The following is a 21,562-nucleotide window of genomic DNA, read 5'->3' on the forward strand; positions in this document are numbered from 1 at the left end:
AGTATGTGGCTTGGGCTTTATGTGTTTTCTCATGACATCTACACTTCGCTATTGATTTCTTTGTGCCTATAGAACCTTTTGTCCCATTTGTGCGGCCTAGCTCTATCGGTGAAAGCTGAGACCCCCGATGCACTCTCGAGCCCACTTGCTATCCCCATATGCGAAACCCCTAAAGCATTCTCTCACCCGCTCAGAGGGGTTGCCGATGGCTATCCTAGTGTTTTGGCTTAAACTTGAAAACTTGATCTGGTATTAGAGGAGCCCTGGGCATCTTATTTATAGGATTCTAAAAGCTTGGGATTGTTAATTTTGGTTGTTGTGGTGGGTTGCTGCAATTACTGTATGAGTTTGGTGTTGCACTTAAATAGGGATCTGTCCTTGTGTTGTACGGTGAGTCCTTTGTTCGGTCTGATTGCCTTTTGGCTTCTGGTTTTTCTTAGCGCGCTTGCTGGCATGGTGAACTGATTGCGTCATTTGTGCGGGTTGATTTTGCGTATTTTCATTGAGTTTTCATCAAGGCAAAATGTTCAATGAGCCTGTGGGCTCGCTGTTTATTTCCCGGTGTGTCGGTGCTTTTATGGTTTTCATTTGACTTCGCTCTCTTGTATTTTTTGAAGAGGCGAACAGTTGAGGATAGCTCTTGGCCTAAGTCATCCATCCTCGCACGTTGTTGGAGCAACAAAACGCTTATTGTGCCCTTGGGCTTGTCTTCTTCGTTCTCTCTCATTTTTGGAGAGTTGAAGTGTTTGTCCAGTCCTTAGACCATTTTAGGTTGCTAAATTTGCTGTCGTTCTATCTTCGCGGTAATTGAATGTTGCAATCTTGTTTTGTAGATAGTTTAGTCGATAGTCAAGACCTTATGTCAATGGGTCTTGTTTTGACATGATTGAAATTCGAAGTGGGGAAAAGGAGTGAATTTAAATTGTCTAAGGGGTACAAAGGTTCGCCTCGTTAATAAAAACCTCACGCCTTTTTGCAAAGGTTTCCCCTGTGAGGAAAAAGAGCGCGAACCCCCTTCTTAGATAAAAGTTGTGACATAAACAGAAAATTACAACCCACATGGGGCGAAAGTGTGAATGTTATTTGCTAGGGATAGAATTGCCGAAGATTGTCAGCATTCCATGTATGATTTGTTTCAGTTCCTTCTTCATTGAGCAATCTGTATACTCCTGGTTTGACCATGCTTGCCACGATGAACGGGCCGTACCATTGGGATTGTAATTTGCCTTGCTTGTTGGGGTGGTGAATGAGCACCATGTCTCTAGGGTTGATGTTCTTTCACAGGACCTTCTTGTCTCTCCAGGCTTTTTTCTCTTTGTGGTATCTGATGAGATTTTCTGTGGCCTATAACCTGTTATTTTCTGTGGCTTCGAGTTCGACATATCTCTAAATGGGAGTTGTGGCTGCTATTTCTATTTGAAATGACCCGAGCTTGAGTTCTTCCGGCGTGATCGCCTCCTCACCGTACAGTAGGCGAAAAGGCGTGAAACCTGTAGTTCTTGTTCTTGAGACATTGTGTCCCCAAACTGAAGTGATTAGTTCTTGCGCCCACTTTCCCTTCGCCGAGTCAAATAGTGCTTTTGAAATTGCCATGAAGATGAGGTCCGTTTGCTCTTTCGATTGCCCCATTGTTTTTAGGATGATTCATCAACGCGAAGGCTAGCTTGATCCCTAATTTGCTACAAAAAATTCTGAACTGTGTGCAGTTGAACTGCTTTACGTTGTCCACGGTGAGCTAGTATGCCAAAGCGGCATATGACCTTTTGCTAGACAAAGCTGATTAGGGTGCCTGAGGTGATCTTCGTTAGTGCCTTGGCTTCAATCCACTTTATGAAGTATTCGAGGGCTACGGCTGCAAAATGCAGGTTTCCTGGTGCTATTGGCAATGGCCTAATGATGTCCACCCCCATCTCTACAGTGGCCATGTTGGAAATATTCATCTGGTTGGGTTTGCTGGTGCCTTTTGTTTCATGGCAAACAATTGGCAGTTTTCACAACTGTGAAGCAGTTGCTTGGCGTCTTCGGTAGCTGTAGGCTAGTAGGACCCTTGTCTCATCGCTCTATGGGCGATTTCGTGCGGTCCTTTGTGGGCTCCACACATTTCTGAGTGCATTTCGGCTAGGAATTGGGTCCCTTATTCCTTGCTTATGCATTTTAGCATTGGGGCTATGATCCCACTTTTGTATAACTCTCCTGCCACGATGGAGTAGTGCTTAGTTCTAGAATTCATCCTTTCAATCTCGTGTTTTGACTTTGGCTCAAATCGTCGCTTGAGATAGCGTGTATGCTGAGCGAATGGTCCTCTTCATCTTTGATTGCTTTGATTGTTAGAGCTTGGTAGAATACGTCGGCTGGCAATGGTGCTCTTTGTGCTGCTGCTTTCGCCAGCTCATCTCCTTCTAGATTTTCGCTTCTTAGGATGTGGCGAAAAGAAAATCTGATGAAATACTTTTCCATTCTACTTACAGTCGCCAGGTATTTGGCCAGTTCGGGCTCTTTTGTGGTGAACTCATTTTCGACATGTCCCACGACCACTTAGGAATCAGACTTGACTACACATCTACGGATGCCTAGCGTTCTCAGTTTTGCAGTCCCAATAATACTGTTTCGTATTCAGCTATGTTGGTGGTGGTGAGGAATTCCAGTCTTGCTGCATATCTGAGCTTGGGCCCATTCGGTGGTGTCAGGATTACTGATATTCCTGTGCCGGACATGCCCCATGCCCCGTCGTAGTGCACTATCCAAGTGGGTTCATCGAACTGTAGGGTTGTGTCAAAAACTACCGGTGTCCAGTTGGTGATGAAGTCCACGAGTGCTTGTGATTTTTTCACTGACCTGTGCTCGAAATCGATCACATATTCATTCAACTCGGTGGCCCGCTTTCCAATTCTGCCGATGGCTTCACTGTTTTAGAATAAGGCTTCAAAAGGTTGTGCCGACAAAACCTTGATTGGGTGGGCTTGGAAATAATGTTTCAGTTTCCTTGACACCATGACCACAGTGTATGCTATTTTCTCTAGCTATGAGTAGTTGAGTTTGGCTCCTGATAGTGCCTCCAAGACGAAGTATATGGGGAACTGTTTCATTTTATTTACATGTTCTTTTTCTTCGACCAGCACTGCGCTTACTGTGGTTGGTGAAGTGGCCAGATACAATAGCAGAGTTGCTGAAGACGAAGGTTTGGACAATGTTGTTAGCTTGGTCAAATGGATTTTGAGTTCTTCAAAAGCTTTCTATTGCTCCTGCCCCCATTCGAAATGCTCGGTGTTCCACAGAATTCATTGCTCCTGCCCCCATTCGTAATGCTCGGTGTTCCACAGAATTCTGAAAAATAGCAACCCTTTCTCAGATGATCTTGCGATGAATCTATTTAGTGTTGCTAGTCTTCCCGTCAGCTTCTATACCTGCTTTTTGGTTGTTGGCGGCTTCATGTTCATTATCGCGGCTATCTTTTCTGGGTTCGCCTCTATGCCCCTTATGGATACTAGGCAACCGAGTAGTTTCCCTTTTTTGATGCCGAATATGCATTTTTCAGGTTTAACTTGAGACCACTCTTTATCAGGTCCTTGAAAGTTTCTTGGAGATCTTGGATGTGTGTTTCTTTCTTACCACTTTTTATGACAATGTCGTCAATGTAAGCCACCAAATTTTTCCCTTTTGCTCGTCGAACACTTCGTCAATCATTCTTGAAAAGGTGGGGCCTGCATTGCGTAGCCCCTCTGGCATTCGCCTGTAGCAGTACGTGCCTCCTGGTGTGATGAAACTCATTTTCTCTTCATCTTCGGGATTCATCCAAATCTGATGGTAACCGGAAAAGCAGTCCAATAGGCTCATCATTTCGCAACCTGCGGCGATATCCACTAACTTGTCGATTCTTGGGAGTGGATATGGGTCTTTTGGACAGCACTTGTTGAGGTCTGTGAAATCTACACACATTCGCCATTTCCCATTTTTCTTCCTGACCATGACGACGTTGGCCAGCCACTCTAGGTATTGTACTGGCCTGATTACATCAGCGTCTAATAGTCTGTTCACTTCTACTTTCGTTGCGTCTGCTCGCTCTGCGGACATCTTCCTCAGCTTCTATTTTCTTGGTTTTGACCCTTGGGCAACGTTCAAGTTGTGTTGTGCTAACTCCTAGCTTACTCCCTGCAAGTCGTTTGTGGACCTAGTGAAGACGTTTTTGCTTTTGTGGAGGAAGTCTATGAGTCAGTCTCTCTCTTCTTGGGTGAGGTTAGAGCCGATATGCACGCATTTGTCTGGCACGAACTTGGATAATGGAGCTTTTTTCGTGTCTTCGGCTGCCTGTGCTCTTGGGCTGGCTGTGCTTTCGCTGTTCTCCTTGTTGATGCATGGCTTCTTCGCCACCTCATTGATGAGGCTGTAACCTAGGATAGGTTTGCCTTCTATTGGCCTAAAGGCTAGCTGGTCCCGTGCATAGTGATTATGCCGAATGGTGACTGCATTTTCATGCATAGGTAGCTCTGCTTTATCACTACCTCAAATCAGTTCAGAACACCTCGGCTGAATATTGTGGTGTAAGGATAATCCATGTTCACTATATTGAGGGTGATTGTTTCTGTGCGGACCTTTTCGCCTTCGGCGAAAGATACAGGTATGGCTTTCTTTCCCAACGCATCGATCTTCTTCCCTCTAAAACCATACAATGAGTTTGCAGCTAGTTCAAGCGGACGTTTGTCGAGGTTCATTTGTTCGAATGGCTTTATGAATAGGATATCAGCGGAGCTTCCGTTGTCTATCAGGATGTTATGCAAGGTGAATCTAGCCACGTTCGCCGTAGCGACAAAAGCGTCTGTGTGAGGGTAATCTCGCAGCTGGAAATCATTCTCGTCGAATGTGATGGGGACCATGGACCAAGCTAGTCTATTCAGAGGTAGTCTGGGCGAGACCGTATGAACTCTCCTCTCATGGTCCCTTCTTGCTCTTTTGCTCTCATGCTCTTGGTTGGACCCCCGGTGATTGCGAATATGTGGCCCTGCGACGGTAGAATGTTGTTGATGGTTTGGTGCTCCTGGGCATTCTCCTACTTCGCTAGGTGAGCCTAACTAGACTGCTGTTGTTCTTGTTGTACTGGCGAGGATACCATGGCTGATTGTACTAGGTGCTGCGTGAAATGCTGATACGGTTGGTGTGCTGGCTGCTGCTAGACGTATGGGGACTGAAAGTACCCCTGCGAATAGGTGGGTTGCTGGAACGCATTGCTGCTCGTTGGTGTGTAAGGGTGACAGAACGCCTGTTGTGGCACAATTTCGCGGCCAGCACTATGGAAGACATGTTTCGGCGCTCCTCGCGGCATCGCCTTTTTCTTTAAGCTCTCTTGCCATTCAGTTGTACTTACAATCTTTTGTAACATGACCTGCATTTTCACCACAAACGGAGCAGTACGGGGGCCTTTGGCCCCTTCCTCGTCCTCTGCCATCTCTTCCTCCGTGGGTTCCGCGGCCCCCGCGGGTGGGCTGATCGAAGGTTCTATGTTGTTAGTTGGGTGGTGGCCTGAGAGGTGCCTGGTTTGGTGTCGACTGTCCTGACTCTTTTTGGTGGTTGTTGATTGAGCGAAAGGGCCTGACATTTTGCAGTAATGGAGTTGGCGGTGGTCTTGGTGTTTTGTTTGCCTGCCTCTATGAATTGTGAGTGTCTTTTCGCCTCTTGAGGTCATCGTCGGACCTTGCATAACTACCCATTACCTCGAACAACTCCTTAACAGACCGAGGTTGGTTTCTGGCGAAATGGGCGGCGCATTGGCCTATGGCTAGGCCATCAATCGCCGCTGCTGTCACTGTTTCGTCTGGGGCATTTGGCACTTGCACCTTAATCTGAATGATTCTCTCTAAGTATTCGGATAAGGGTGCATCATCTCTCTAGATGCAATTTAGGAGGTCTCTTGTTGTTTTCGTTCTGACTGATATCCTTGGAAGGTGGACAATAACTCCGTCTTGAGTGTAACACCCCAAAATTTGCCCCTTTTGAAAATAGAGTTAAAATGATTTATCTGTGAATTTTTGTGTGCATGAAAACAAAGGAAAATAAAAATTTTCATTAATTATAAGGTAGAAACGTGTTTGTTGCATTCATGCCGGTCGCACCTTGTGTTTCTATGTGCAACATGTGTGTTTTTATACGTTTAGGAGACGAATATCTATCTCTAGGAATTTTCCAGCTTCTTTCTAGAATTTAATTCCTACCTCCTTCACCTTAATCTTTATGTTCCATGTTCCCAACAATCTTTTCATAAGCTCCAAATACTTTATTTGAGTTTATCATGTTCCAAAGTGTCTCTGAGAATTTTCTCCAAATTTTCGGAGGTCTCGGAGTATTTTTCATGGCTTAAATATTAATTCTGGACTTTTCTAGAATTATTTTATCCATGAAATTAATTAATTCCGAAAATAATAAATCTCTCATTTATCCCCACGCTCAAAGCCCATGTGCAATAATCCTGATAAATCCTAAAGGCCCATGCATTTATTTACTAATGGGCTTTAATGTTTATTTAGGCCCATAAGTGCAGGTGGATGGTGTAACATCAATTAGTACCATATCGCTAGTTGACGTGGATGTGGGGAGTTTTTCTTCCTATATATATCAACCAACCCCTTGGGCAAAGCACACCAAAACTACCGTATGGGGAGCCCCTAGTTTGGGAAATCCCTCGTGTAGTAAATCCGATTTTTCATCCTTCTCTCGCCGTCGCCGTTGCGTCGCTGTCGCCATCGTCGCCGCGCTGCCCAGCCCGACCATACTCTCCTCGGCAACAAGTAAGTCCGCCGCCGTCCCTGCCGTTCTCCAACTCGTGGCTACATCCTATCATTGCTCCGTGGCCATGCAATCTGCTACTCATTGCTGACCGTGAACCATGTTTCAGCAACGCCGAAACCAAGGTCTGAGAAAACCGTCTTGAGAAGAAGCTTCGTCAAGCTGCCGTGTCAGCGTTCTCGTCTCCTCGGCACCGGTTCGTTGCCAGCTTGGAATCGTCGTGCCGGCCGCCAGTCAGAGCCCTGTTGGTCACCATTGTTCATCTGCCACACATCTGCCTCCAGTGAGAATGCCTCTTGTTGCTACCTTTCCTTTTTCTATCAGGTCTTTGTGTTCTCTGCAGTCTGCACTCGCTTATTTCATCATGGTGTATCTGTCTGCTTGCAAGGAAATCAGTTTCTGCATGTCGCCGTCACTTGCTGTTCTGCACGCCGGCCATCCACCTCCGTGCACAAGCGTCCTTGCCAGCTGATGCCCAAGCCAGGCTCATGCCTCTGTCCTCACCATAGCAAGCAGCTCCTGCACGTTAATTTCTTCACTGCCAGAGAGGAAATCAAAGCCACGACTCCTGTTCAACGTACATGGATCTACAACAAATTCACCAAGTACATATGCGTGCATCTGTATGTATCTTCTGCCACCTGTATCTTTCAAGAGCACACTCATCATCTAGAGAACACATCTCGTCATGCAATCCAGAAGCAAGCAAGGCAACCCACACTCGTGCACTTGTCCAATTCACATCTTATTTATTTTAGCTCTGTTTCAGTTCAATTGTTGCGTTAGTTTCATATCGCTATGATCTATGGCCTGTTAGCGCACTTATCATGTCCACATGTGTATGCCTACGTACATCACGCAAGGCATGGAGGCTTACATGCATATGGGCAATCAACGTCACCTGTGCATGCATGCGTTGCACTGTTCCAATCTGCTAGTTAGCCTGATGACCTCATCTTCCACGTTATGCTTTATTGTGGCCGTTTTCCTTTACAAAAATAAACCTTGAAATACGATAGGAATACGTAATCATCCTGAGCCGTCCGTTTTTAGATCAATGGTCCAGATTAGAACTTACCCCTTCGCTGTTCTTTTTGCTAAAGAGTCCCTCTGTTTTTGACAAATAAACCCACAGTCCAAAACATGTTTTCAGATTTTGTTTTCTTCATTTGAAAGCGTATTTTGTTTCGGCTAAGTCTAAAATACGTTTTCAGCTTATTTACAGATTTACCACTGATTTGTTTTGGCCATAACTTCTCCGTTTTAACTCCGATTTGATCCGTTCAACTTGCTTTAGGTTCGTAATTTCATAATCTACGTGTTTACATACTACTGTTCAGTATGTTTTTAACTTTTAAAATTCGTGATTAGATTTAATCTAATATTCGACTAAAATAAATCTTGTTTAAATCATATCTTCTGCGTCTTAGATCCGTTTTAGTCCATTCAAGTTGCGTTAGATTCATAGCGTCAAGATCTACGCGTTAGTAACAATGTTTATCATGTCGCTAATACTGGAATTTCATGGTTTAAATTCTAATTTGAATAATAATTACGCAACTGAGTTTTCTAAATAAAATATGATTTGTTTTACTTTAGTATTATAATTCAAACTTAAATTTGACTTAATTTATATTACCTGTAAAATATCTTATATATGTTTTTATATAGTTAAAACACATGAAGCTAATAGTTTTATGAGTAGATCTTCGGTAGTTGTATCTTTTCAACCGTAGCTTCCGATTAGCGTGCTTTTCGCGTGTGTGTGTTCGTAGCGAGACGTAGATTCGTTTTACAAACTTTTCATCTTGATTTTATGATTGGTGTATTGTTCTAATTTAGATCTATTGTTTGCTTCGTGTATGATTGTATGGATGCTTGTGTGGTGCTTTATGATTACGTCCAGTCGGTGAGATATACGTGGTGATCAAGAAGAAGAAGAACGTTGAAGATTAAAGCTTACCGAAGGATCGGTGTTTAAGGCAAGTATAGCATGGGATCTTCCTTGTTGTCCTATTCACCTTTAATCATTTAATTCATACTGCATGTGTCTACCTTGACTACCACTAAGGATATTCCTAGTACTTTTGTACCTTGTACCTTGATACCTATTGGGGTATTGCATTGGGTAGTATGATGCTAGTGCTCAACTACAACCATGATCTTGTAACTTGACTAATGGTATATGCAATAAACATTAAAAGATGCTTTTTAGCAACATGGAACAAGGGGGCTAGAGCATTGGGCTATTTTTATGGTGCTCTAGATTCCTCTCCCTAAGGACTTATCTGTAAGTGATCATCCGGGACTTACAGTACAGCTGTGAGAGCTACATGGCTCTGGCTTTAGCTCAGTATGAGGACCTTTTCTAGCTTGTTAGTGGTTACCTTTATTGGCGTAAGAATGGCTTGACGAATCGGGTATAGGACAGCCTCTACTCTTATGTGTATAGCCGTGAAGGAATTGTGCCATTTGACAGGGGGGTTCCTACATCTGTTTGCCGAGTGAATCTAATGGCCCTAACTTGTTAGACGAACCTTTGAAAGGCTTCATAGTGAACCCTGCCGACCTTCCTTGGTAGTGGGTCAAGAGGTTGGCCGCCTCGGGCGAAAGGGTAAATCACGACTCACAGTGAAAGTGTACAACCTCTGCAGAGTGTAAAACTGGTATATCAGCCGTGCTCACGGTCACGAGCGGCCTTGGAACCCTTATGGAATAGATGATGGACACTAGATGATATGGATGATGAAGATGCTCACTAATGGTTAATTGTTTATGCTATTCATTATTCATGTTTACCTGATCATGTGTTTATGGGCTTGTGATAAACTTGTTGCTACTCAATTGCTAAAATCATGACTCATTAAAAGCTAATCGCAGTTAAACCAGTGTCAGCCTTTTGAGCCTCATGAACCCCATGTTATATTTGTTGAGTACGACATGTACTTACGCTTGCTTTATTTTCAATACTTTGGAAAAATCCCGGATGGGTACCAGATTGCTAGAGTTTGGAGGAATTAGGCTTGTGATCAACCAGTCAGTTGTCCCTGTGGATTTGGAGTCTTCGCCTGAAGATTGGAGTTGTCTTTCCGCTATCTATACTCTGAGGTTATATTCTTTATACTAATACGCTATGTATTTAAGCGTTGTCTTTTGATATTACCCTTATTTGTAGCTATATGTGAGATTTGACTTCCTGGGCTCACATATGGTGTGTATCTGGTTTTGTTCTTAAAACCGGGTGCTACAAAGTGGTATCAGAGCAATGCTGACTGTAGGACGCAAGCCTAGTAGAAACTGGTCGTTTTAAGGTTTAGAAGTTGCTATAAAAACCCTTGCTCTATGAACCTTGATATTTTCTTCTCTACTATATATCTATCCTTGCTATTCATCTCTACCTTGGTGCTTATTTTAAAGTCTTTGTTCTCATCTTCACTCCTTGATTTGATTTGCTTTTAGAACTGTTCCTCATCACCTTCTTGCGTAATCTGAGGATAAGTCTTAGGATTGTTACCCCTAGTGTAATAAAAACGATAGTATCGCAAGTTGAGTCAATGATTGAGTTGTGCACCATTATTGCTTGTTGAACTATCATTATGCTTATGCTTGTTTTGGATTTTTGTAATGATTGCAATGATCTTGTTGGGTGTCCCCACAAAATCATTTAGTTTATAGGCCTGAGGCATAAGGATTAGTGAAATAAAGAGTCGGGTTTTGGTTTTCTTCTGTTTTCTCTATCTTGTCTTTTCGGAGCAGTCTGCATTCTTCAGCTTATATCTCTATTCCTGGAGAATCAAAAATCATGAGAAAATTCTGGACAATAGTAGACTTGAACATGTTTCTCTGAGCGCAAGAATCAGCCTAATATCTATTTTGGTTATGGAGATACGAAAATCACAAGGTGATGCATCTGTGCTGTTTGGAACCTGGAACAGTTTCTGTTGTGCACTGTTTTTGACCAAGTTAACTACAGAATTCGGAAAAGTGTTCTAGCAAGGAAGTTGTGGGATAATTTTATAAGCTTTCCAACGGTATAAGCTACAACTTTATTGGACTAACAGAATGAGAGTTACAGCTGTTTTACGATGCTGCTGTTTTTCTGCTCGCGAGGAATTCCAGATTTCTTGTTCCTGCTCATATGCGAGAGTATCATTGGGATGTCAGAATGACTTCATACTAGTTAGCTTATCTAAAAGAATATGCAAGCTGTGCTTGGTGTCCCCTAGTTTATTTTTCTTAAGGGGGGTAGCCAAGTGAAAGAATTTGCAAGATGAAGTGTCCTATGTTCTAGTTTGCGCAGCAGAAGCGTGGTGGTACCCAAAGATATGAGAGAAACTTAGAGTTTCAATGGGATTTGGTTAAAGGTCCAAGGAAGGTTTATCCAAGATCATCAAGATTTTGATAGAGCTACTGGAGAAGTTATCAAGTTAGTTTGGATAAAGACCTCAGCTAAGTGTTGGAAGGAGTCGAAGAAGAGGTTGATGTAAAACCTATGTATTAGCTTTGCCAGATCCGGACAAGAGCTTCATATCTACAATGATACACCTTGCCAGGGTGTGGAATGTGTCCTTATACAGAAAGAAAAGCGGTGGCTTATTTATTAAGTCAATTAAGGAAGCATGAGTTGAACTACCTAACATGATCTAGAAGTTATCCATTGTGAAGCATGGAAGTACTACCTTTTTAGAAGTAAGAGTGACATCTTGGTGGATCACAAGAATCTACGGGACATCTTCACTAAAGTTGGTTTTGAGCTTTTGATATCTTCATTGGAATGAAATTGCTTAAGATTTGGAAAAGTGATATCACCTCGAGGAGCAAAGTCATGGCTGATGCCCTTAGCAATGGAGAATTGTGCTAAGAAGGTTCGGATGACACCAAGGACTAAGAATTGTATTCCAAGTTTGAGCAACTTAACTGGAATCGTTAATGTTTTGAAGATTGGTACTAGAATTTCCTTCTGACCAAGAGATTCGTCAGGCTTCGTTAGAAGGTGAATATTTTAAGAAAAAGAATTGATATAATGGACTAAAAAGGAAAGGCGGCCTAGTGATTGGAGTTTACCTGAGAGTTGTTTGGAGTACCTGTTAAAATCTTGGAGTTAGTTTGACAAGTTACTTGGAGTAAGATTTACAGGTATGCAAAGTAAAGTGGAATCTTTATTATGAGGATGGAATGACACGAGGAAGTAAAGAATTCAAAGACAGAGTATCCCTATCTCTTAGTCGACGTCTTCCGAATCTCGGGGACGAGATTCATCTTAAGGGGGGTAGAATTGTAACACCCCAAAATTTGCCACTTTTGAAAATAGAGTTAAAATGATTTATCTGTGAATTTTTGTGTGCATGAAAACATAGGAAAATAAAAATTTTCATTAATTTAAAATTTATTATAAGGTAGAAACGTGTTTGTTGCATTCATGCCGGTCGCACCTTGTGTTTCTATGTGCAACATGTGTGTTTTTATACGTTTAGGAGACGAATATCTATCTCTAGGAATTTTCCAGCTTCTTTCTGGAATTTAATTCCTACCTCCTTCACCTTAATCTTTATGTTCAAAGTTCCCAACAATATTTTTATGAGCTCCAAATACTTTATTTGGGTTCATCATGTTCCAAAGTGTCTCTGAGAATTTTCCCCAAATTTTCGGAGGTCTCGGAGTATTTTTCGTGGCTTAAATATCAATTCTGGACTTTTCTAGAATTATTTTATCCATGAAATTAATTAATTCCGAAAATAATAAATCTCTCATTTATCCCAACGCTCAAAGCCCATGTGCAATAATCCTGATAAATCCTAAAGGCCCATGCATTTATTTACTAATGGGCTTTAATGTTTATTTAGGCCCATAAGTGCAGGTGGATGGTGTAACATTAATTAGTACCATATCGCTAGTTGACGTGGATGTGGGGAGTTTTTCTTCCTATATATATCAACCAACCCCTTGGGCAAAGCACACCAAAACTACCGTATGGGGAGCCCCTAGTTTGGGAAATCCCTCGTGTAGTAAATCAGATTTTTCTCATCCTTCTCTCGCCGTCGCCGTTGCCATCGCTGTCGCCATCGCTGCCGCGCTGCCCAGCCCGTACCATACTCTCCTCGGCAACAAGTAAGTCCGCCGCCGTCCCTGCCGTTCTCCAACTCGTGGCTACATCCTATCATTGCTCCGTGGCCATGCAATCTGCTACTCATTGCTGACCGTGAACCATGTTTCAGCAACGCCGAAACCAAGGTCTGAGAAAACCGTCTTGAGAAGAAGCTTCGTCAAGCTGCCGTGTCAGCGTTCTCGTCTCCTCGGCACCGGTTCGTTGCCAGCTTGGAATCGTCGTGCCGGCCGCCAGTCAGAGCCCTGTTGGTCACCATTGTTCATCTGCCGCACATCTGCCTCCAGTGAGAATGCCTCTTGTTGCTACCTTTCCTTTTTCTATCAGGTCTTTGTGTTCTCTGCAGTCTGCACTCGCTTATTTCATCATGGTGTATCTGTCTGCTTGCAAGGAAATCAGTTTCTGCATGTCGCCGTCACTTGCTGTTCTGCACGCCGGCCATCCACCTCCGTGCACAAGCGTCCTTGCCAGCTGATGCCCAAGCCAGGCTCATGCCTCTGTCCTCACCATAGCAAGCAGCTCCTGCACGTTAATTTCTTCACTGCCAGAGAGGAAATCAAAGCCACGACTCCTGTTCAACGTACATGGATCTACAACAAATTCACCAAGTACATATGCGTGCATCTGTATGTATCTTCTGCCACCTGTATCTTTCAAGAGCACACTCATCATCTAGAGAACACATCTCGTCATGCAATCCAGAAGCAAGCAAGGCAACCCACACTCGTGCACTTGTCCAATTCACATCTTATTTATTTTAGCTCTGTTTCAGTTCAATTGTTGCGTTAGTTTCATATCGCTATGATCTATGGCCTGTTAGCGCACTTATCATGTCCACATGTGTATGCCTACGTACATCACGCAAGGCATGGAGGCTTACATGCATATGGGCAATCAACAGTCACCTGTGCATGCATGCGTTGTACTGTTCCAATCTGCTAGTTAGCCTGATGACCTCATCTTCCACGTTATGCTTTATTGTGGCCGTTTTCCTTTACAAAAATAAACCTTGAAATACGATAGGAATACGTAATCATCCTGAGCCGTCCGTTTTTAGATCAATGGTCCAGATTAGAACTTACCCCTTCGCTGTTCTTTTTGCTAAAGAGTCCCTCTGTTTTTGACAAATAAACCCAGCAGTCCAAAACATGTTTTCAGATTTTGTTTTCTTCATTTGAAAGCGTATTTTGTTTCGGCTAAGTCTAAAATACGTTTTCAGCTTATTTACAGATTGTACCACTGATTTGTTTTGGCCATAACTTCTCCGTTTTAACTCCGATTTGATCCGTTCAACTTGCTTTAGGTTCGTAAGTTCATAATCTACGTGTTCATACTACTGTTCAGTATGTTTTTAACTTTTAAAATTCGTGATTAGATTTAATCTAATATTCGACTAAAATAAATCTTGTTTAAATCATATCTTCTGCGTCTCAGATCCGTTTTAGTCCATTCAAGTTGCGTTAGATTCATAGCGTCAAGATCTACGCGTTAGTAACAATGTTTATCATGTCGCTAATACTGGAATTTCATGGTTTAAATTCTAATTTGAATAATAATTACGCAACTGAGTTTTCTAAATAAAATATGATTTGTTTTACTTTAGTATTATAATTCAAACTTAAATTTGACTTAATTTATATTACCTGTAAAATATCTTATATATGTTTTTATATAGTTAAAACACATGAAGCTAATAGTTTTATGAGTAGATCTTTCGGTAGTTGTATCTTTTCAACCGTAGCTCCGATTAGCGTGCTTTTCGCGTGTGTGTGTTCGTAGCGAGACGTAGATTTGTTTTATAAACTTTTCATCTTGATTTTATGATTGGTGTATTGTTCTAATTTAGATCTATTGTTTGCTTCGTGTATGATTGTATGGATGCTTGTGTGGTGCTTTATGATTACGTCCAGTCGGTGAGATATACGTGGTGATCAAGAAGAAGAACGTTGAAGATTAAAGCTTACCGAAGGATCGGTGTTTAAGGCAAGTATAACATGGGATCTTCCTTGTTGTCCTATTCACCTTTAACCACTTAATTCATGCTGCATGTGTCTACCTTGACTACCACTAAGGATATCCTAGTCTTTTGTATTTGTACCTTGATTCCTATTGGGTATTGCATTGGGTAGCTTTGCTAGTGCTCAACTACAACCATGATCTTGTAACTTGACTAATGGTATATACAATAAATATTAAAATATGCTTTTTAGCAACATGGAATCAGGGGGCTAGAGCATTGGGCTGTTTTTATGGTGCTCTAGATTCCTCTCCCTAAGGACTTATCTGTAAGTGATCATCCGGGACTTACAGTACAGCTGTGAGAGCTACATGGCTCTGGCTTTAGCTCAGTATGAGGACCTTTTCTAGCTTGTTAGTGGTTACCTTTATTGGCGTAAGAATGGCTTGACGAATCGGGTATAGGACAGCCTCTACTCTTATGTGTATAGCTGTGAAGGAATTGTGCCATTTGACATGGGGGTTCCTACATCTGTTTGCCGAGTGAATCTAATGGCCCTAACTTGTTAGACGAACCTTTGAAAGGCTTCATAGTGAACCCTGCCGACCTTCCTTGGTAGTGGGTCAAGAGGTTGGCCGCCTCGGGCGAAAGGGTAAATCACGACTCACAGTGAAAGTGTACAACCTCTGCAGAGTGTAAAACTGGTATATCAGCCGTGCTCACGGTCACGAGCGGCCTTGGAACCCTTATGGAATAGATGATGGACACTGATGATATGGATGATGAAGATGCTCACTAATGGTTAATTGTTTATGCTATTCATTATTTATGTTTACCTGATCATGTGTTTATGAGCTTGTGATAAACTTGTTGCTACTCAATTGCTAAAAGATGACTTATTAAAAGCTAATTGCAGTTAAACCAGTGTCAGCCTTTTGAGCCTCATGAACCCCATGTTATATTTGTTGAGTACGACATGTACTTACGCTTGTTTTATTTTCAATACTTGGAAAAATCCCGGATGGGTACCAGATTGCTAGAGTTTGGAGAAATTAGGCTCGTGATCAACCAGTCAGTTGTCCCTGTGGATTTGGAGTCTTCGCCTAAAGATTGGAGTTGTCTTTCCGCTATCTATACTCTGAGGTTATATTCTTTATACTAATATGCTATGTATTTAAGCGTTGTCTTTTGATATTACCCTTATTTGTAGCTATATGTGAGATTTGACTTCCTGGGCTCACATATGGTGTGTATCAGGTTTTGTTCTTAAAACCGAGTGCTACAAAGTGGTATCAGAGCAATGCTGACTGTAGGATGCAAGCCTAATAGAAACTGGTCGTTTTAAGGTTTAGAAGTTGCTATAAAAACCCTTGCTCTATGAACCTTGATATTTTCTTCTCTACTATATATCTATCCTTGCTATTCATCTCTACCTTGGTGCTTATTTTAAAGTCTTTATTCTCATCTTCACTCCTTGATTTGATTTGCTTTTAGAACTGTTCCTCATCACCTTCTTGCGTAATCTGAGGATAAGTCTTAGGATTGTTACCCCTAGTGTAATAAAAACAATAGTATCGCAAGTTGAGTCAATGATTGAGTTGTGCACCATTATTGCTTGTTGAACTATCATTATGCTTATGCTTGTTTTGGATTTTTGTAATGATTGCAATGATCTTGTTGGGTGTCCCCACAAAATCATTTAGTTTATAGGCCTGAGGCATAAGGATTAGTGAAATAAAGAGTCGGGTTTTGGTTTTCTTCTATTTTCTCTATCTTGTCTTTTCGGAGCAGTCTGCATTCTTCAGCTTATATCTCTATTCCTGGAGAATCAAAAATCATGAGAAAATTCTGGACAATAGTAGACTTGAATATGTTTCTCTGAGCGCAAGAATCAGCCTAATATCTGTTTTGGTTATGGAGATACGAAAATCACAAGGTGATGCATCTGTGCTGTTTGGAACCTAGAACAGTTTCTGTTGTGCACTATTTTTGACCAAGTTAACTACAGAATTCGGAAAAGTGTTCTGCAAGGAAGTTGTGGGTAATTTTATAAGCTTTCCAACGGTATAAGCTACAACTTTATTGGACTAACAGAATGAGAGTTACAGCTGTTTTACGATGCTGCTGTTTTTCTACTCGCGAGGAATTCCAGATTTCTTGTTCCTGCTCATATGCGAGAGTATCATTGGGATGTCAGAATGACTTCATACTAGTTAGCTTATCTAAAAGAATATGCAAGCTGTGCTTGGTGTCCCCTAGTTTATTTTTCTTAAGGGGGGTAGCCAAGTGAAAGAATTTGCAAGATGAAGTGTCCTATGTTCTAGTTTGCGCAGCAGAAGCGTGGTGGTACCCAAAGATATGAGAGAAACTTAGAGTTTCAATGGGATTTGGTTAAAGGTCCAAGGAAGGTTTATCCAAGATCATCAAGATTTTGATAGAGCTACTGGAGAAGTTATCAAGTTAGTTTGGATAAAGACCTCAGCTAAGTGTTGGAAGGAGTCGAAGAAGAGGTTGATGTAAAACCTATGTATTAGCTTTGCCAGATCCGGACAAGAGCTTCATATCTACAATGATACACCTTGCTAGGGTGTGGAATGTGTCCTTATATAGAAAGAAAAGCGGTGGCTTATTTATTAAGTCAATTAAGGAAGCATGAGTTGAACTACCTAACATGATCTAGAAGTTATCCATTGTGAAGCATGGAAGTACTACCTTTTTAGAAGTAAGAGTGACATCTTGGTGGATCACAAGAATCTACAAGACATCTTCACTAAAGTTGGTTTTGAGCTTTTGATATCTTCATTGGAATGAAATTGCTTAAGATTTGGAAAAGTGATATCACCTCGAGGAGCAAAGTCATGGCTGATGCCCTTAGCAATGGAGAATTGTGCTAAGAAGGTTCGGATGACACCAAGGACTAAGAATTGTATTCCAAGTTTGAGCAACTTAACTGGAATCGTTAATGTTTTGAAGATTGGTACTAGAATTTCCTTCTGACCAAGAGATTCGTCACGCTTCGTTAGAAGGTGAATATTTTAAGAAAAAGAATTGATATAATGGACTAAAAAGGAAAGGCGGCCTAGTGATTGGAGTTTACCTGAGAGTTGTTTGGAGTACCTGTTAAAATCTTGGAGTTAGTTTGACAAGTTACTTGGAGTAAGATTTACAGGTATGCAAAGTAAAGTGGAATCTTTATTATGAGGATGGAATGACATGAGGAAGTAAAGAATTCAAAGACAGAGTATCCCTATCTCTTAGTCGACGTCTTTCGAATCTCGGGGACGAGATTCATCTTAAGGGGGGTAGAATTGTAACACCCCAAAATTTGCCACTTTTGAAAATAGAGTTAAAATGATTTATCTGTGAATTTTTGTGTGCATGAAAACAAAGGAAAATAAAAATTTTCATTAATTATAAGGTAGAAACGTATTTGTTGCATTCATGCCGGTCGCACCTTGTGTTTCTATGTGCAACATGTGTGTTTTTATACGTTTAGGAGACGAATATCTATCTCTAGGAATTTTCCAGCTTCTTTCTAGAATTTAATTCCTACCTCCTTCACCTTAATCTTTATGTTCCATGTTCCCAACAATCTTTTCATAAGCTCCAAATACTTTATTTGAGTTCATCATGTTCCAAAGTGTCTCTGAGAATTTTCCCCAAATTTTCGGAGGTCTCGGAGTATTTTTCGTGGCTTAAATATTAATTCTGGACTTTTCTAGAATTATTTTATCCATGAAATTAATTAATTCCGAAAATAATAAATCTCTCATTTATCCCAACGCTCAAAGCCCATGTGCAATAATCCTGATAAATCCTAAAGGCCCATGCATTTATTTACTAATGGGCTTTAATGTTTATTTAGGCCCATAAGTGCAGGTGGATGGTGTAACATCAATTAGTACCATATCGCTAGTTGACGTGGATGTGGGGAGTTTTTCTTCCTATATATATCAACCAACCCCTTTGGGCAAAGCACACCAAAACTACCGTATGGGGAGTCCCCTAGTTTGGGAAATCCCTCGTGTAGTAAATCATATTTTTCTCATCCTTCTCTCGCCGTTGCCATCGCTGTCGCCATCGCTGCCGCGCTACCCACCCCGTCCATACTCTCCTCGGCAACAAGTAAGTCCGCCGCCGTCCCTGCCGTTCTCCAACTCGTGGCTACATCCTATCATTGCTCCGTGGCCATGCAATCTGCTACTCATTGCTGACCGTGAACCATGTTTCAGCAACGCCGAAACCAAGGTCTGAGAAAACCGTCTTGAGAAGAAGCTTCGTCAAGCTGCCGTGTCAGCGTTCTCGTCTCCTCGGCACCGGTTCGTTGCCAGCTTGGAATCGTCGTGCCGGCCGCCAGTCAGAGCCCTATTGGTCAGCATTGTTCATCTGCCGCACATCTGCCTCCTGTGAGAATGCCTCTTGTTGCTACCTTTCCTTTTTCTATCAGGTCTTTGTGTTCTCTGCAGTCTGCACTCGCTTGCTGCACTCGCTTATTTCATCATGGTGTATCTGTCTGCTTGCAAGGAAATCAGTTTCTGCATGTCGCCGTCACTTGCTGTTCTGCACGCCGGCCATCCACCTCCGTGCACAAGCGTCCTTGCCAGCTGATGCCCAAGCCTGGCTCATGCCTCTGTCATAGCAAGCAGCTCCTGCTCGTTAATTTCTTCACTGCCAGAGAGGAAATCAAAGCCACGACTCCTGTTCAACGTACATGGATCTACAACAAATTCACCAAGTACATATGCGTGCATCTGTATGTATCTTCTGCCACCTGTATCTTTCAAGAGCACACTCATCATCTAGAGAACACATCTCGTCATGCAATCCAGAAGCAAGCAAGGCAACCCACACTCGTGCACTTGTCCAATTCACATCTTATTTATTTTAGCTCTGTTTCAGTTCAATTGTTGCGTTAGTTTCATATCGCTATGATCTATGGCCTGTTAGCGCACTTATCATGTCCACATGTGTATGCCTACGTACATCACGCAAGGCATGGAGGCTTACATGCATATGGGCAATCAACGTCACCTGTGCATGCATGCGTTGTACTGTTCCAATCTGCTAGTTAGCCTGATGACCTCATCTTCCACGTTATGCTTTATTGTGGCCGTTTTCCTTTACAAAAATAAACCTTGAAATACGATAGGAATACGTAATCATCCTGAGCCGTCCGTTTTTAGATCAATGGCCCAGATTAGAACTTACCCCTTCGCTGTTCTTTTTGCTAAAGAGTCCCTCTGTTTTTGACAAATAAACCCGCAGTTCAAAACATGTTTTCAGATTTTGTTTTCTTCATTTGAAAGCGTATTTTGTTTCGGCTAAGTCTAAAATACGTTTTCAGCTGTTTACAGATTTGCCACTGATTTTGATAACTTCTCCGTTTTAACTCCGATTTGATCCGTTCAACTTGTTTTAGGTTCGTAAGTTCATAATCTACGTGTTCATACTACTGTTCAGTATGTTTTTAACTTTTAAAATTCGTGATTAGATTTAATCTAATATTCGACTAAAATAAATCTTGTTTAAATCATATCTTCTGCGTCTTAGATCCGTTTTAGTCCATTCAAGTTGCGTTAGATTCATAGCGTCAAGATCTACGCGTTAGTAACAATGTTTATCATGTCGCTAATACTGGAATTTCATGGTTTAAATTCTAATTTGAATAATAATTACGCAACTGAGTTTTCTAAATAAAATATGATTTGTTTTACTTTAGTATTATAATTCAAACTTAAATTTGACTTAATTTATATTACCTGTAAAATATCTTATATATGTTTTTATATAGTTAAAACACATGAAGCTAATAGTTTTATGAGTAGATCTTTCGGTAGTTGTATCTTTTCAACCGTAGCTCCGATTAGCGTGCTTTTCGCGTGTGTGTGTTCGTAGCGAGACGTAGATTTGTTTTACAAACTTTTCATCTTGATTTTATGATTGGTGTATTGTTCTAATTTAGATCTATTGTTTGCTTCGTGTATGATTGTATGGATGCTTGTGTGGTGCTTTATGATTACGTCCAGTCGGTGAGATATACGTGGTGATCAAGAAGAAGAAGAACATTGAAGATTAAAGCTTACCGAAGGATCGATGTTTAAGGCAAGTATAACATGGGATCTTCCTTGTTGTCCTATTCACCTTTAACCACTTAATTCATGCTGCATGTGTCTACCTTGACTACCACTAAGGATATCCTAGTCTTTTGTATTTGTACCTTGATTCCTATTGGGTATTGCATTGGGTAGCTTTGCTAGTGCTCAACTACAACCATGATCTTGTAACTTGACTAATGGTATATGCAATAAATATTAAAATATGCTTTTTAGCAACATGGAATCAGGGGGCTAGAGCATTGGGCTGTTTTTATGGTGCTCTAGATTCCTCTCCCTAAGGACTTATCTGTAAGTGATCATCTAGGACTTACAGTACAGCTGTGAGAGCTACATGGCTCTGGCTTTAGCTCAGTATGAGGACCTTTTCTAGCTTGTTAGTGGTTACCTTTATTGGCGTAAGAATGGCTTGACGAATCGGGTATAGGACAGCCTCTACTCTTATGTGTATAGCCGTGAAGGAATTGTGCCATTTGACAGGGGGGTTCCTACATCTGTTTGCCGAGTGAATCTAATGGCTCTAACTTGTTAGACGAACCTTTGAAAGGCTTCATAGTGAACCCTGCCGACCTTCCTTGGTAGTGGGTCAAGAGGTTGGCCGCCTCGGGCGAAAGG

This window comes from Miscanthus floridulus, chromosome 1 (genome assembly GCF_019320115.1).
Source record: "Miscanthus floridulus cultivar M001 chromosome 1, ASM1932011v1, whole genome shotgun sequence".
NCBI lineage: Eukaryota > Viridiplantae > Streptophyta > Magnoliopsida > Poales > Poaceae > Miscanthus > Miscanthus floridulus.